Raw genomic sequence first — 14543 nt, forward strand, 5'->3', positions numbered from 1 at the left:
TCGAGTTTTGCCACAGTTTCGCGTCCGCACGTACTACACGTTGGACACGTTGCCGATGAGATTGTATTATCGATAACAAAATAACGTCACCTCCTATAGTTGCCTGAGACACTGCGCAACTATGACAGAAAAAAAAAAAACGTGAAGGGCGAATAAAAATGCAAAAGAAATGCCATCAGCACTCGGTGTTCCCAGGTGGTCTCCCTCCCAAGTACTGACCGAGCCCAATGCTGCTTAGCTTCGGTGATCGGACGAGAACCGGCGTATTCAACATGGTATGGCCGATGGCGAGAGACAGTGCTTTCCGAGTCTTTATGTACTGTGTTTGGCCCTCGAGGATGCAAAACTGCGCATGGATACTTCCCTCGCTCGTGGCAACAGCCGCCAAGCGTGCAGTTACCTGCCCTGCGCTTTTCTCAGCCGTTCTGGCGAACCTAAACCACTGCGGCATGCACGGAAAGAGCAGCGGGAGCGAGCCTGTGTTGTTTACACATGGACCGGCAGTGGGTGCGGTGCATGGTGCGGTGGGCGCATATTGTGCGCTTCTGCGCAGTGTTATGCGCACACTGGGCCTCCCAGCTATCTTGGGGCTTTGCTAGAGTTTAATCTGCAGTGTACCCGCCGCGGCAGACGTCAGAATGACAGCCGAGACGCCACGGGTTCGCTTCGAGTTTTGCCACAGTTTCGCGTCCGCACGTACTACACGTTGGACACGTTGCCGATGAGATTGTATTATCGATAACAAAATAACGTCACCTCCTATAGTTGCCTGAGACACTGCGCAACTATGACAGAAAAAAAAAAACGTGAAGGGCGAATAAAAATGCAAAAGAAATGCCATCAGCACTCGGTGTTCCCAGGTGGTCTCCCTCCCAAGTACTGACCGAGCCCAATGCTGCTTAGCTTCGGTGATCGGACGAGAACCGGCGTATTCAACATGGTATGGCCGATGGCGAGAGACAGTGCTTTCCGAGTCTTTATGTACTGTGTTTGGCCCTCGAGGATGCAAAACTGCGCATGGATACTTCCCTCGCTCGTGGCAACAGCCGCCAAGCGTGCAGTTACCTGCCCTGCGCTTTTCTCAGCCGTTCTGGCGAACCTAAACCACTGCGGCATGCACGGAAAGAGCAGCGGGAGCGAGCCTGTGTTGTTTACACATGGACCGGCAGTGGGTGCGGTGCATGGTGCGGTGGGCGCATATTGTGCGCTTCTGCGCAGTGTTATGCGCACACTGGGCCTCCCAGCTATCTTGGGGCTTTGCTAGAGTTTAATCTGCAGTGTACCCGCCGCGGCAGACGTCAGAATGACAGCCGAGACGCCACGGGTTCGCTTCGAGTTTTGCCACAGTTTCGCGTCCGCACGTACTACACGTTGGACACGTTGCCGATGAGATTGTATTATCGATAACAAAATAACGTCACCTCCTATAGTTGCCTGAGACACTGCGCAACTATGACAGAAAAAAAAAAACGTGAAGGGCGAATAAAAATGCAAAAGAAATGCCATCAGCACTCGGTGTTCCCAGGTGGTCTCCCTCCCAAGTACTGACCGAGCCCAATGCTGCTTAGCTTCGGTGATCGGACGAGAACCGGCGTATTCAACATGGTATGGCCGATGGCGAGAGACAGTGCTTTCCGAGTCTTTATGTACTGTGTTTGGCCCTCGAGGATGCAAAACTGCGCATGGATACTTCCCTCGCTCGTGGCAACAGCCGCCAAGCGTGCAGTTACCTGCCCTGCGCTTTTCTCAGCCGTTCTGGCGAACCTAAACCACTGCGGCATGCACGGAAAGAGCCGCGGGAGCGAGCCTGTGTTGTTTACACATGGACCGGCAGTGGGTGCGGTGCATGGTGCGGTGGGCGCATATTGTGCGCTTCTGCGCAGTGTTATGCGCACACTGGGCCTCCCAGCTATCTTGGGGCTTTGCTAGAGTTTAATCTGCAGTGTACCCGCCGCGGCAGACGTCAGAATGACAGCCGAGACGCCACGGGTTCGCTTCGAGTTTTGCCACAGTTTCGCGTCCGCACGTACTACACGTTGGACACGTTGCCGATGAGATTGTATTATCGATAACAAAATAACGTCACCTCCTATAGTTGCCTGAGACACTGCGCAACTATGACAGAAAAAAAAAAACGTGAAGGGCGAATAAAAATGCAAAAGAAATGCCATCAGCACTCGGTGTTCCCAGGTGGTCTCCCTCCCAAGTACTGACCGAGCCCAATGCTGCTTAGCTTCGGTGATCGGACGAGAACCGGCGTATTCAACATGGTATGGCCGATGGCGAGAGACAGTGCTTTCCGAGTCTTTATGTACTGTGTTTGGCCCTCGAGGATGCAAAACTGCGCATGGATACTTCCCTCGCTCGTGGCAACAGCCGCCAAGCGTGCAGTTACCTGCCCTGCGCTTTTCTCAGCCGTTCTGGCGAACCTAAACCACTGCGGCATGCACGGAAAGAGCAGCGGGAGCGAGCCTGTGTTGTTTACACATGGACCGGCAGTGGGTGCGGTGCATGGTGCGGTGGGCGCATATTGTGCGCTTCTGCGCAGTGTTATGCGCACACTGGGCCTCCCAGCTATCTTGGGGCTTTGCTAGAGTTTAATCTGCAGTGTACCCGCCGCGGCAGACGTCAGAATGACAGCCGAGACGCCACGGGTTCGCTTCGAGTTTTGCCACAGTTTCGCGTCCGCACGTACTACACGTTGGACACGTTGCCGATGAGATTGTATTAGCGTCCGCACGTACTAGGGAACGTGCGCTGCCCAGGTGGCACTGCAGTTATTCCACTGTTCGTCTAAAAACTGCTGCCGTCAGTCGCTTGGGCCGCTACAAACGCGAGGGCACATTCTGAACGATTAGAAGCCCGCGTTTGGTTGATAGCACTATCTGCCTCGCTTCTGTAGACATAACCCCGATAACTGACACGCACCACGTGTGGCTTCGACAGCGCGCAGAAGCTCACGCCAATAAGCTCAGGAAGGTGGCGTGGAATAGCACCAAGAGCGCCCCCAGAACTGCTTGCTCCTCTCGCTATGCTGTGTGTTAAGGCGCTGCAGTCGACACGGCAAACTTGAGCTGCGGTTCCCTCTACACGTTGGACACGTTGCCGATGAGATTGTATTATCGATAACAAAATAACGTCACCTCCTATAGTTGCCTGAGACACTGCGCAACTATGACAGAAAAAAAAAAACGTGAAGGGCGAATAAAAATGCAAAAGAAATGCCATCAGCACTCGGTGTTCCCAGGTGGTCTCCCTCCCAAGTACTGACCGAGCCCAATGCTGCTTAGCTTCGGTGATCGGACGAGAACCGGCGTATTCAACATGGTATGGCCGATGGCGAGAGACAGTGCTTTCCGAGTCTTTATGTACTGTGTTTGGCCCTCGAGGATGCAAAACTGCGCATGGATACTTCCCTCGCTCGTGGCAACAGCCGCCAAGCGTGCAGTTACCTGCCCTGCGCTTTTCTCAGCCGTTCTGGCGAACCTAAACCACTGCGGCATGCACGGAAAGAGCAGCGGGAGCGAGCCTGTGTTGTTTACACATGGACCGGCAGTGGGTGCGGTGCATGGTGCGGTGGGCGCATATTGTGCGCTTCTGCGCAGTGTTATGCGCACACTGGGCCTCCCAGCTATCTTGGGGCTTTGCTAGAGTTTAATCTGCAGTGTACCCGCCGCGGCAGACGTCAGAATGACAGCCGAGACGCCACGGGTTCGCTTCGAGTTTTGCCACAGTTTCGCGTCCGCACGTACTACACGTTGGACACGTTGCCGATGAGATTGTATTATCGATAACAAAATAACGTCACCTCCTATATTTGCCTGAGACACTGCGCAACTATGACAGAAAAAAAAAAAAAACGTGAAGGGCGAATAAAAATGCAAAAGAAATGCCATCAGCACTCGGTGTTCCCAGGTGGTCTCCCTCCCAAGTACTGACCGAGCCCAATGCTGCTTAGCTTCGGTGATCGGACGAGAACCGGCGTATTCAACATGGTATGGCCGATGGCGAGAGACAGTGCTTTCCGAGTCTTTATGTACTGTGTTTGGCCCTCGAGGATGCAAAACTGCGCATGGATACTTCCCTCGCTCGTGGCAACAGCCGCCAAGCGTGCAGTTACCTGCCCTGCGCTTTTCTCAGCCGTTCTGGCGAACCTAAACCACTGCGGCATGCACGGAAAGAGCAGCGGGAGCGAGCCTGTGTTGTTTACACATGGACCGGCAGTGGGTGCGGTGCATGGTGCGGTGGGCGCATATTGTGCGCTTCTGCGCAGTGTTATGCGCACACTGGGCCTCCCAGCTATCTTGGGGCTTTGCTAGAGTTTAATCTGCAGTGTACCCGCCGCGGCAGACGTCAGAATGACAGCCGAGACGCCACGGGTTCGCTTCGAGTTTTGCCACAGTTTCGCGTCCGCACGTACTACACGTTGGACACGTTGCCGATGAGATTGTATTATCGATAACAAAATAACGTCACCTCCTATAGTTGCCTGAGACACTGCGCAACTATGACAGAAAAAAAAAAACGTGAAGGGCGAATAAAAATGCAAAAGAAATGCCATCAGCACTCGGTGTTCCCAGGTGGTCTCCCTCCCAAGTACTGACCGAGCCCAATGCTGCTTAGCTTCGGTGATCGGACGAGAACCGGCGTATTCAACATGGTATGGCCGATGGCGAGAGACAGTGCTTTCCGAGTCTTTATGTACTGTGTTTGGCCCTCGAGGATGCAAAACTGCGCATGGATACTTCCCTCGCTCGTGGCAACAGCCGCCAAGCGTGCAGTTACCTGCCCTGCGCTTTTCTCAGCCGTTCTGGCGAACCTAAACCACTGCGGCATGCACGGAAAGAGCAGCGGGAGCGAGCCTGTGTTGTTTACACATGGACCGGCAGTGGGTGCGGTGCATGGTGCGGTGGGCGCATATTGTGCGCTTCTGCGCAGTGTTATGCGCACACTGGGCCTCCCAGCTATCTTGGGGCTTTGCTAGAGTTTAATCTGCAGTGTACCCGCCGCGGCAGACGTCAGAATGACAGCCGAGACGCCACGGGTTCGCTTCGAGTTTTGCCACAGTTTCGCGTCCGCACGTACTACACGTTGGACACGTTGCCGATGAGATTGTATTAGCGTCCGCACGTACTACACGTTGGACACGTTGCCGATGAGATTGTATTATCGATAACAAAATAACGTCACCTCCTATAGTTGCCTGAGACACTGCGCAACTATGACAGAAAAAAAAAAACGTGAAGGGCGAATAAAAATGCAAAAGAAATGCCATCAGCACTCGGTGTTCCCAGGTGGTCTCCCTCCCAAGTACTGACCGAGCCCAATGCTGCTTAGCTTCGGTGATCGGACGAGAACCGGCGTATTCAACATGGTATGGCCGATGGCGAGAGACAGTGCTTTCCGAGTCTTTATGTACTGTGTTTGGCCCTCGAGGATGCAAAACTGCGCATGGATACTTCCCTCGCTCGTGGCAACAGCCGCCAAGCGTGCAGTTACCTGCCCTGCGCTTTTCTCAGCCGTTCTGGCGAACCTAAACCACTGCGGCATGCACGGAAAGAGCAGCGGGAGCGAGCCTGTGTTGTTTACACATGGACCGGCAGTGGGTGCGGTGCATGGTGCGGTGGGCGCATATTGTGCGCTTCTGCGCAGTGTTATGCGCACACTGGGCCTCCCAGCTATCTTGGGGCTTTGCTAGAGTTTAATCTGCAGTGTACCCGCCGCGGCAGACGTCAGAATGACAGCCGAGACGCCACGGGTTCGCTTCGAGTTTTGCCACAGTTTCGCGTCCGCACGTACTACACGTTGGACACGTTGCCGATGAGATTGTATTATCGATAACAAAATAACGTCACCTCCTATAGTTGCCTGAGACACTGCGCAACTATGACAGAAAAAAAAAAACGTGAAGGGCGAATAAAAATGCAAAAGAAATGCCATCAGCACTCGGTGTTCCCAGGTGGTCTCCCTCCCAAGTACTGACCGAGCCCAATGCTGCTTAGCTTCGGTGATCGGACGAGAACCGGCGTATTCAACATGGTATTTTTTTTTTCTTTATTGCCGGTCTCCGACAGTGAGCAGTAATACAGGACGATACACTAAAACAAAAACAGAAAGAAACAAAAAAAAAGCAGTAGCAGTCAGCTTTGCACTGACATTGTCGCATTAAAATTCCTTCAGCGCTGTCAAGGCTTCTACTCTCGGCAACCACTGTGGTACACACTGAAGCGATTTCTGAACTTCAACAAATCTGGATATACTCTCGCGAAAATACATCCGTGCGGGCCTCGCATCCGGATCGCAATGGAAACCGGCCATGCGAGAACGCCATACAGGAAAGCACTGTCTCTCGCCATCGGCCATACCATGTTGAATACAGAATGCTGGCTGGCCTCCACTCTGTATTCAACATGGTATGGCCGATGGGGAGAGACAGTGCTTTCCGAGTCTTTATGTACTGTGTTTGGCCCTCGAGGATGCAAAACTGCGCATGGATACTTCCCTCGCTCGTGGCAACAGCCGCCAAGCGTGCAGTTACCTGCCCTGCGCTTTTCTCAGCCGTTCTGGCGAACCTAAACCACTGCGGCATGCACGGAAAGAGCAGCGGGAGCGAGCCTGTGTTGTTTACACATGGACCGGCAGTGGGTGCGGTGCATGGTGCGGTGGGCGCATATTGTGCGCTTCTGCGCAGTGTTATGCGCACACTGGGCCTCCCAGCTATCTTGGGGCTTTGCTAGAGTTTAATCTGCAGTGTACCCGCCGCGGCAGACGTCAGAATGACAGCCGAGACGCCACGGGTTCGCTTCGAGTTTTGCCACAGTTTCGCGTCCGCACGTACTACACGTTGGACACGTTGCCGATGAGATTGTATTATCGATAACAAAATAACGTCACCTCCTATAGTTGCCTGAGACACTGCGCAACTATGACAGAAAAAAAAAAACGTGAAGGGCGAATAAAAATGCAAAAGAAATGCCATCAGCACTCGGTGTTCCCAGGTGGTCTCCCTCCCAAGTACTGACCGAGCCCAATGCTGCTTAGCTTCGGTGATCGGACGAGAACCGGCGTATTCAACATGGTATGGCCGATGGCGAGAGACAGTGCTTTCCGAGTCTTTATGTACTGTGTTTGGCCCTCGAGGATGCAAAACTGCGCATGGATACTTCCCTCGCTCGTGGCAACAGCCGCCAAGCGTGCAGTTACCTGCCCTGCGCTTTTCTCAGCCGTTCTGGCGAACCTAAACCACTGCGGCATGCACGGAAAGAGCAGCGGGAGCGAGCCTGTGTTGTTTACACATGGACCGGCAGTGGGTGCGGTGCATGGTGCGGTGGGCGCATATTGTGCGCTTCTGCGCAGTGTTATGCGCACACTGGGCCTCCCAGCTATCTTGGGGCTTTGCTAGAGTTTAATCTGCAGTGTACCCGCCGCGGCAGACGTCAGAATGACAGCCGAGACGCCACGGGTTCGCTTCGAGTTTTGCCACAGTTTCGCGTCCGCACGTACTACACGTTGGACACGTTGCCGATGAGATTGTATTATCGATAACAAAATAACGTCACCTCCTATAGTTGCCTGAGACACTGCGCAACTATGACAGAAAAAAAAAACGTGAAGGGCGAATAAAAATGCAAAAGAAATGCCATCAGCACTCGGTGTTCCCAGGTGGTCTCCCTCCCAAGTACTGACCGAGCCCAATGCTGCTTAGCTTCGGTGATCGGACGAAAACCGGCGTATTCAACATGGTATGGCCGATGGCGAGAGACAGTGCTTTCCGAGTCTTTATGTACTGTGTTTGGCCCTCGAGGATGCAAAACTGCGCATGGATACTTCCCTCGCTCGTGGCAACAGCCGCCAAGCGTGCAGTTACCTGCCCTGCGCTTTTCTCAGCCGTTCTGGCGAACCTAAACCACTGCGGCATGCACGGAAAGAGCAGCGGGAGCGAGCCTGTGTTGTTTACACATGGACCGGCAGTGGGTGCGGTGCATGGTGCGGTGGGCGCATATTGTGCGCTTCTGCGCAGTGTTATGCGCACACTGGGCCTCCCAGCTATCTTGGGGCTTTGCTAGAGTTTAATCTGCAGTGTACCCGCCGCGGCAGACGTCAGAATGACAGCCGAGACGCCACGGGTTCGCTTCGAGTTTTGCCACAGTTTCGCGTCCGCACGTACTACACGTTGGACACGTTGCCGATGAGATTGTATTATCGATAACAAAATAACGTCACCTCCTATAGTTGCCTGAGACACTGCGCAACTATGACAGAAAAAAAAAAAAAACGTGAAGGGCGAATAAAAATGCAAAAGAAATGCCATCAGCACTCGGTGTTCCCAGGTGGTCTCCCTCCCAAGTACTGACCGAGCCCAATGCTGCTTAGCTTCGGTGATCGGACGAGAACCGGCGTATTCAACATGGTATGGCCGATGGCGAGAGACAGTGCTTTCCGAGTCTTTATGTACTGTGTTTGGCCCTCGAGGATGCAAAACTGCGCATGGATACTTCCCTCGCTCGTGGCAACAGCCGCCAAGCGTGCAGTTACCTGCCCTGCGCTTTTCTCAGCCGTTCTGGCGAACCTAAACCACTGCGGCATGCACGGAAAGAGCAGCGGGAGCGAGCCTGTGTTGTTTACACATGGACCGGCAGTGGGTGCGGTGCATGGTGCGGTGGGCGCATATTGGGCGCTTCTGCGCAGTGTTATGCGCACACTGGGCCTCCCAGCTATCTTGGGGCTTTGCTAGAGTTTAATCTGCAGTGTACCCGCCGCGGCAGACGTCAGAATGACAGCCGAGACGCCACGGGTTCGCTTCGAGTTTTGCCACAGTTTCGCGTCCGCACGTACTACACGTTGGACACGTTGCCGATGAGATTGTATTATCGATAACAAAATAACGTCACCTCCTATAGTTGCCTGAGACACTGCGCAACTATGACAGAAAAAAAAAAAACGTGAAGGGCGAATAAAAATGCAAAAGAAATGCCATCAGCACTCGGTGTTCCCAGTGGTCTCCCTCCCAAGTACTGACCGAGCCCAATGCTGCTTAGCTTCGGTGATCGGACGAGAACCGGCGTATTCAACATGGTATGGCCGATGGCGAGAGACAGTGCTTTCCGAGTCTTTATGTACTGTGTTTGGCCCTCGAGGACGCAAAACTGCGCATGGATACTTCCCTCGCTCGTGGCAACAGCCGCCAAGCGTGCAGTTACCTGCCCTGCGCTTTTCTCAGCCGTTCTGGCGAACCTAAACCACTGCGGCATGCACGGAAAGAGCAGCGGGAGCGAGCCTGTGTTGTTTACACATGGACCGGCAGTGGGTGCGGTGCATGGTGCGGTGGGCGCATATTGTGCGCTTCTGCGCAGTGTTATGCGCACACTGGGCCTCCCAGCTATCTTGGGGCTTTGCTAGAGTTTAATCTGCAGTGTACCCGCCGCGGCAGACGTCAGAATGACAGCCGAGACGCCACGGGTTCGCTTCGAGTTTTGCCACAGTTTCGCGTCCGCACGTACTACACGTTGGACACGTTGCCGATGAGATTGTATTATCGATAACAAAATAACGTCACCTCCTATAGTTGCCTGAGACACTGCGCAACTATGACAGAAAAAAAAAAAACGTGAAGGGCGAATAAAAATGCAAAAGAAATGCCATCAGCACTCGGTGTTCCCAGGTGGTCTCCCTCCCAAGTACTGACCGAGCCCAATGCTGCTTAGCTTCGGTGATCGGACGAGAACCGGCGTATTCAACATGGTATGGCCGATGGCGAGAGACAGTGCTTTCCGAGTCTTTATGTACTGTGTTTGGCCCTCGAGGATGCAAAACTGCGCATGGATACTTCCCTCGCTCGTGGCAACAGCCGCCAAGCGTGCAGTTACCTGCCCTGCGCTTTTCTCAGCCGTTCTGGCGAACCTAAACCACTGCGGCATGCACGGAAAGAGCAGCGGGAGCGAGCCTGTGTTGTTTACACATGGACCGGCAGTGGGTGCGGTGCATGGTGCGGTGGGCGCATATTGTGCGCTTCTGCGCAGTGTTATGCGCACACTGGGCCTCCCAGCTATCTTGGGGCTTTGCTAGAGTTTAATCTGCAGTGTACCCGCCGCGGCAGACGTCAGAATGACAGCCGAGACGCCACGGGTTCGCTTCGAGTTTTGCCACAGTTTCGCGTCCGCACGTACTACACGTTGGACACGTTGCCGATGAGATTGTATTATCGATAACAAAATAACGTCACCTCCTATAGTTGCCTGAGACACTGCGCAACTATGACAGAAAAAAAAAAAAAACGTGAAGGGCGAATAAAAATGCAAAAGAAATGCCATCAGCACTCGGTGTTCCCAGGTGGTCTCCCTCCCAAGTACTGACCGAGCCCAATGCTGCTTAGCTTCGGTGATCGGACGAGAACCGGCGTATTCAACATGGTATGGCCGATGGCGAGAGACAGTGCTTTCCGAGTCTTTATGTACTGTGTTTGGCCCTCGAGGATGCAAAACTGCGCATGGATACTTCCCTCGCTCGTGGCAACAGCCGCCAAGCGTGCAGTTACCTGCCCTGCGCTTTTCTCAGCCGTTCTGGCGAACCTAAACCACTGCGGCATGCACGGAAAGAGCAGCGGGAGCGAGCCTGTGTTGTTTACACATGGACCGGCAGTGGGTGCGGTGCATGGTGCGGTGGGCGCATATTGTGCGCTTCTGCGCAGTGTTATGCGCACACTGGGCCTCCCAGCTATCTTGGGGCTTTGCTAGAGTTTAATCTGCAGTGTACCCGCCGCGGCAGACGTCAGAATGACAGCCGAGACGCCACGGGTTCGCTTCGAGTTTTGCCACAGTTTCGCGTCCGCACGTACTACACGTTGGACACGTTGCCGATGAGATTGTATTATCGATAACAAAATAACGTCACCTCCTATAGTGTCCTGAGACACTGCGCAACTATGACAGAAAAAAAAAAAACGTGAAGGGCGAATAAAAATGCAAAAGAAATGCCATCAGCACTCGGTGTTCCCAGTGGTCTCCCTCCCAAGTACTGACCGAGCCCAATGCTGCTTAGCTTCGGTGATCGGACGAGAACCGGCGTATTCAACATGGTATGGCCGATGGCGAGAGACAGTGCTTTCCGAGTCTTTATGTACTGTGTTTGGCCCTCGAGGACGCAAAACTGCGCATGGATACTTCCCTCGCTCGTGGCAACAGCCGCCAAGCGTGCAGTTACCTGCCCTGCGCTTTTCTCAGCCGTTCTGGCGAACCTAAACCACTGCGGCATGCACGGAAAGAGCAGCGGGAGCGAGCCTGTGTTGTTTACACATGGACCGGCAGTGGGTGCGGTGCATGGTGCGGTGGGCGCATATTGTGCGCTTCTGCGCAGTGTTATGCGCACACTGGGCCTCCCAGCTATCTTGGGGCTTTGCTAGAGTTTAATCTGCAGTGTACCCGCCGCGGCAGACGTCAGAATGACAGCCGAGACGCCACGGGTTCGCTTCGAGTTTTGCCACAGTTTCGCGTCCGCACGTACTACACGTTGGACACGTTGCCGATGAGATTGTATTATCGATAACAAAATAACGTCACCTCCTATAGTTGCCTGAGACACTGCGCAACTATGACAGAAAAAAAAAAACGTGAAGGGCGAATAAAAATGCAAAAGAAATGCCATCAGCACTCGGTGTTCCCAGGTGGTCTCCCTCCCAAGTACTGACCGAGCCCAATGCTGCTTAGCTTCGGTGATCGGACGAGAACCGGCGTATTCAACATGGTATGGCCGATGGCGAGAGACAGTGCTTTCCGAGTCTTTATGTACTGTGTTTGGCCCTCGAGGATGCAAAACTGCGCATGGATACTTCCCTCGCTCGTGGCAACAGCCGCCAAGCGTGCAGTTACCTGCCCTGCGCTTTTCTCAGCCGTTCTGGCGAACCTAAACCACTGCGGCATGCACGGAAAGAGCAGCGGGAGCGAGCCTGTGTTGTTTACACATGGACCGGCAGTGGGTGCGGTGCATGGTGCGGTGGGCGCATATTGTGCGCTTCTGCGCAGTGTTATGCGCACACTGGGCCTCCCAGCTATCTTGGGGCTTTGCTAGAGTTTAATCTGCAGTGTACCCGCCGCGGCAGACGTCAGAATGACAGCCGAGACGCCACGGGTTCGCTTCGAGTTTTGCCACAGTTTCGCGTCCGCACGTACTACACGTTGGACACGTTGCCGATGAGATTGTATTATCGATAACAAAATAACGTCACCTCCTATAGTTGCCTGAGACACTGCGCAACTATGACAGAAAAAAAAAAAACGTGAAGGGCGAATAAAAATGCAAAAGAAATGCCATCAGCACTCGGTGTTCCCAGGTGGTCTCCCTCCCAAGTACTGACCGAGCCCAATGCTGCTTAGCTTCGGTGATCGGACGAGAACCGGCGTATTCAACATGGTATGGCCGATGGCGAGAGACAGTGCTTTCCGAGTCTTTATGTACTGTGTTTGGCCCTCGAGGATGCAAAACTGCGCATGGATACTTCCCTCGCTCGTGGCAACAGCCGCCAAGCGTGCAGTTACCTGCCCTGCGCTTTTCTCAGCCGTTCTGGCGAACCTAAACCACTGCGGCATGCACGGAAAGAGCAGCGGGAGCGAGCCTGTGTTGTTTACACATGGACCGGCAGTGGGTGCGGTGCATGGTGCGGTGGGCGCATATTGTGCGCTTCTGCGCAGTGTTATGCGCACACTGGGCCTCCCAGCTATCTTGGGGCTTTGCTAGAGTTTAATCTGCAGTGTACCCGCCGCGGCAGACGTCAGAATGACAGCCGAGACGCCACGGGTTCGCTTCGAGTTTTGCCACAGTTTCGCGTCCGCAGGTACTACACGTTGGACACGTTGCCGATGAGATTGTATTAGCGTCCGCACGTACTACACGTTGGACACGTTGCCGATGAGATTGTATTATCGATAACAAAATAACGTCACCTCCTATAGTTGCCTGAGACACTGCGCAACTATGACAGAAAAAAAAAAACGTGAAGGGCGAATAAAAATGCAAAAGAAATGCCATCAGCACTCGGTGTTCCCAGGTGGTCTCCCTCCCAAGTACTGACCGAGCCCAATGCTGCTTAGCTTCGGTGATCGGACGAGAACCGGCGTATTCAACATGGTATGGCCGATGGCGAGAGACAGTGCTTTCCGAGTCTTTATGTACTGTGTTTGGCCCTCGAGGATGCAAAACTGCGCATGGATACTTCCCTCGCTCGTGGCAACAGCCGCCAAGCGTGCAGTTACCTGCCCTGCGCTTTTCTCAGCCGTTCTGGCGAACCTAAACCACTGCGGCATGCACGGAAAGAGCAGCGGGAGCGAGCCTGTGTTGTTTACACATGGACCGGCAGTGGGTGCGGTGCATGGTGCGGTGGGCGCATATTGTGCGCTTCTGCGCAGTGTTATGCGCACACTGGGCCTCCCAGCTATCTTGGGGCTTTGCTAGAGTTTAATCTGCAGTGTACCCGCCGCGGCAGACGTCAGAATGACAGCCGAGACGCCACGGGTTCGCTTCGAGTTTTGCCACAGTTTCGCGTCCGCACGTACTACACGTTGGACACGTTGCCGATGAGATTGTATTATCGATAACAAAATAACGTCACCTCCTATAGTTGCCTGAGACACTGCGCAACTATGACAGAAAAAAAAAACGTGAAGGGCGAATAAAAATGCAAAAGAAATGCCATCAGCACTCGGTGTTCCCAGGTGGTCTCCCTCCCAAGTACTGACCGAGCCCAATGCTGCTTAGCTTCGGTGATCGGACGAGAACCGGCGTATTCAACATGGTATGGCCGATGGCGAGAGACAGTGCTTTCCGAGTCTTTATGTACTGTGTTTGGCCCTCGAGGATGCAAAACTGCGCATGGATACTTCCCTCGCTCGTGGCAACAGCCGCCAAGCGTGCATTTACCTGCCCTGCGCTTTTCTCAGCCGTTCTGGCGAACCTAAACCACTGCGGCATGCACGAAAAGAGCAGCGGGAGCGAGCCTGTGTTGTTTACACATGGACCGGCAGTGGGTGCGGTGCATGGTGCGGTGGGCGCATATTGTGCGCTTCTGCGCAGTGTTATGCGCACACTGGGCCTCCCAGCTATCTTGGGGCTTTGCTAGAGTTTAATCTGCAGTGTACCCGCCGCGGCAGACGTCAGAATGACAGCCGAGACGCCACGGGTTCGCTTCGAGTTTTGCCACAGTTTCGCGTCCGCACGTACTACACGTTGGACACGTTGCCGATGAGATTGTATTATCGATAACAAAATAACGTCACCTCCTATAGTTGCCTGAGACACTGCGCAACTATGACAGAAAAAAAAAACGTGAAGGGCGAATAAAAATGCAAAAGAAATGCCATCAGCACTCGGTGTTCCCAGGTGGTCTCCCTCCCAAGTACTGACCGAGCCCAATGCTGCTTAGCTTCGGTGATCGGACGAGAACCGGCGTATTCAACATGGTATGGCCGATGGCGAGAGACAGTGCTTTCCGAGTCTTTATGTACTGTGTTTGGCCCTCGAGGATGCAAAACTGCGCATGGATACTTCCCTCGCTC

At 53.8% G+C, this 14543-nt stretch overlaps 18 non-coding genes and 3 pseudogenes across 18 annotated transcripts; all 21 read right to left on the minus strand.

Moving 5' to 3' along the window:
- Positions 1–170: 170 nt before the first annotated feature.
- On the minus strand, positions 171–289 carry LOC149368415 (5S ribosomal RNA). The gene has a single exon (XR_016287962.1). It is a non-coding gene; the product is annotated as a 5S ribosomal RNA (ribosomal RNA).
- Positions 290–835: 546 nt separating this feature from the next.
- On the minus strand, positions 836–954 carry LOC149368416 (5S ribosomal RNA). Its single transcript, XR_016287963.1, has one exon. It is a non-coding gene; the product is annotated as a 5S ribosomal RNA (ribosomal RNA).
- A 546-nt stretch (positions 955–1500) lies between these two features.
- LOC149368417 (5S ribosomal RNA) lies at positions 1501–1619 on the minus strand. Its single transcript, XR_016287965.1, has one exon. It is a non-coding gene; the product is annotated as a 5S ribosomal RNA (ribosomal RNA).
- A 546-nt stretch (positions 1620–2165) lies between these two features.
- LOC149368418 (5S ribosomal RNA) lies at positions 2166–2284 on the minus strand. The gene has a single exon (XR_016287966.1). It is a non-coding gene; the product is annotated as a 5S ribosomal RNA (ribosomal RNA).
- Positions 2285–3222: 938 nt separating this feature from the next.
- On the minus strand, positions 3223–3341 carry LOC149368419 (5S ribosomal RNA). The gene has a single exon (XR_016287967.1). It is a non-coding gene; the product is annotated as a 5S ribosomal RNA (ribosomal RNA).
- Positions 3342–3890: 549 nt separating this feature from the next.
- LOC149368420 (5S ribosomal RNA) lies at positions 3891–4009 on the minus strand. The gene has a single exon (XR_016287968.1). It is a non-coding gene; the product is annotated as a 5S ribosomal RNA (ribosomal RNA).
- Positions 4010–4555: 546 nt separating this feature from the next.
- LOC149368421 (5S ribosomal RNA) lies at positions 4556–4674 on the minus strand. Its single transcript, XR_016287969.1, has one exon. It is a non-coding gene; the product is annotated as a 5S ribosomal RNA (ribosomal RNA).
- Positions 4675–5269: 595 nt separating this feature from the next.
- On the minus strand, positions 5270–5388 carry LOC149368422 (5S ribosomal RNA). The gene has a single exon (XR_016287970.1). It is a non-coding gene; the product is annotated as a 5S ribosomal RNA (ribosomal RNA).
- A 556-nt stretch (positions 5389–5944) lies between these two features.
- LOC149368423 (5S ribosomal RNA) lies at positions 5945–6043 on the minus strand (annotated as a pseudogene).
- Positions 6044–6973: 930 nt separating this feature from the next.
- Positions 6974–7092, minus strand: LOC149368424 (5S ribosomal RNA). The gene has a single exon (XR_016287971.1). It is a non-coding gene; the product is annotated as a 5S ribosomal RNA (ribosomal RNA).
- Positions 7093–7637: 545 nt separating this feature from the next.
- On the minus strand, positions 7638–7756 carry LOC149368425 (5S ribosomal RNA). The gene has a single exon (XR_016287683.1). It is a non-coding gene; the product is annotated as a 5S ribosomal RNA (ribosomal RNA).
- A 549-nt stretch (positions 7757–8305) lies between these two features.
- On the minus strand, positions 8306–8424 carry LOC149368426 (5S ribosomal RNA). The gene has a single exon (XR_016287972.1). It is a non-coding gene; the product is annotated as a 5S ribosomal RNA (ribosomal RNA).
- Positions 8425–8971: 547 nt separating this feature from the next.
- On the minus strand, positions 8972–9089 carry LOC149368427 (5S ribosomal RNA; annotated as a pseudogene).
- Positions 9090–9636: 547 nt separating this feature from the next.
- Positions 9637–9755, minus strand: LOC149368428 (5S ribosomal RNA). Its single transcript, XR_016287973.1, has one exon. It is a non-coding gene; the product is annotated as a 5S ribosomal RNA (ribosomal RNA).
- A 549-nt stretch (positions 9756–10304) lies between these two features.
- LOC149368429 (5S ribosomal RNA) lies at positions 10305–10423 on the minus strand. Its single transcript, XR_016287974.1, has one exon. It is a non-coding gene; the product is annotated as a 5S ribosomal RNA (ribosomal RNA).
- A 547-nt stretch (positions 10424–10970) lies between these two features.
- Positions 10971–11088, minus strand: LOC149368430 (5S ribosomal RNA; annotated as a pseudogene).
- Positions 11089–11634: 546 nt separating this feature from the next.
- Positions 11635–11753, minus strand: LOC149368431 (5S ribosomal RNA). The gene has a single exon (XR_016287976.1). It is a non-coding gene; the product is annotated as a 5S ribosomal RNA (ribosomal RNA).
- A 547-nt stretch (positions 11754–12300) lies between these two features.
- Positions 12301–12419, minus strand: LOC149368432 (5S ribosomal RNA). Its single transcript, XR_016287977.1, has one exon. It is a non-coding gene; the product is annotated as a 5S ribosomal RNA (ribosomal RNA).
- Positions 12420–13014: 595 nt separating this feature from the next.
- Positions 13015–13133, minus strand: LOC149368433 (5S ribosomal RNA). Its single transcript, XR_016287978.1, has one exon. It is a non-coding gene; the product is annotated as a 5S ribosomal RNA (ribosomal RNA).
- A 545-nt stretch (positions 13134–13678) lies between these two features.
- On the minus strand, positions 13679–13797 carry LOC149368434 (5S ribosomal RNA). The gene has a single exon (XR_016287979.1). It is a non-coding gene; the product is annotated as a 5S ribosomal RNA (ribosomal RNA).
- Positions 13798–14342: 545 nt separating this feature from the next.
- On the minus strand, positions 14343–14461 carry LOC149368435 (5S ribosomal RNA). The gene has a single exon (XR_016287980.1). It is a non-coding gene; the product is annotated as a 5S ribosomal RNA (ribosomal RNA).
- Between the last annotated feature and the right edge of the window lie 82 nt (positions 14462–14543).

The sequence above is a fragment of the Amblyomma mixtum genome, chromosome 1 (genome assembly GCF_055824585.1).
Source record: "Amblyomma mixtum isolate Tamu chromosome 1, ASM5582458v1, whole genome shotgun sequence".
NCBI classification, from domain to species: Eukaryota; Metazoa; Arthropoda; class Arachnida; order Ixodida; family Ixodidae; genus Amblyomma; species Amblyomma mixtum.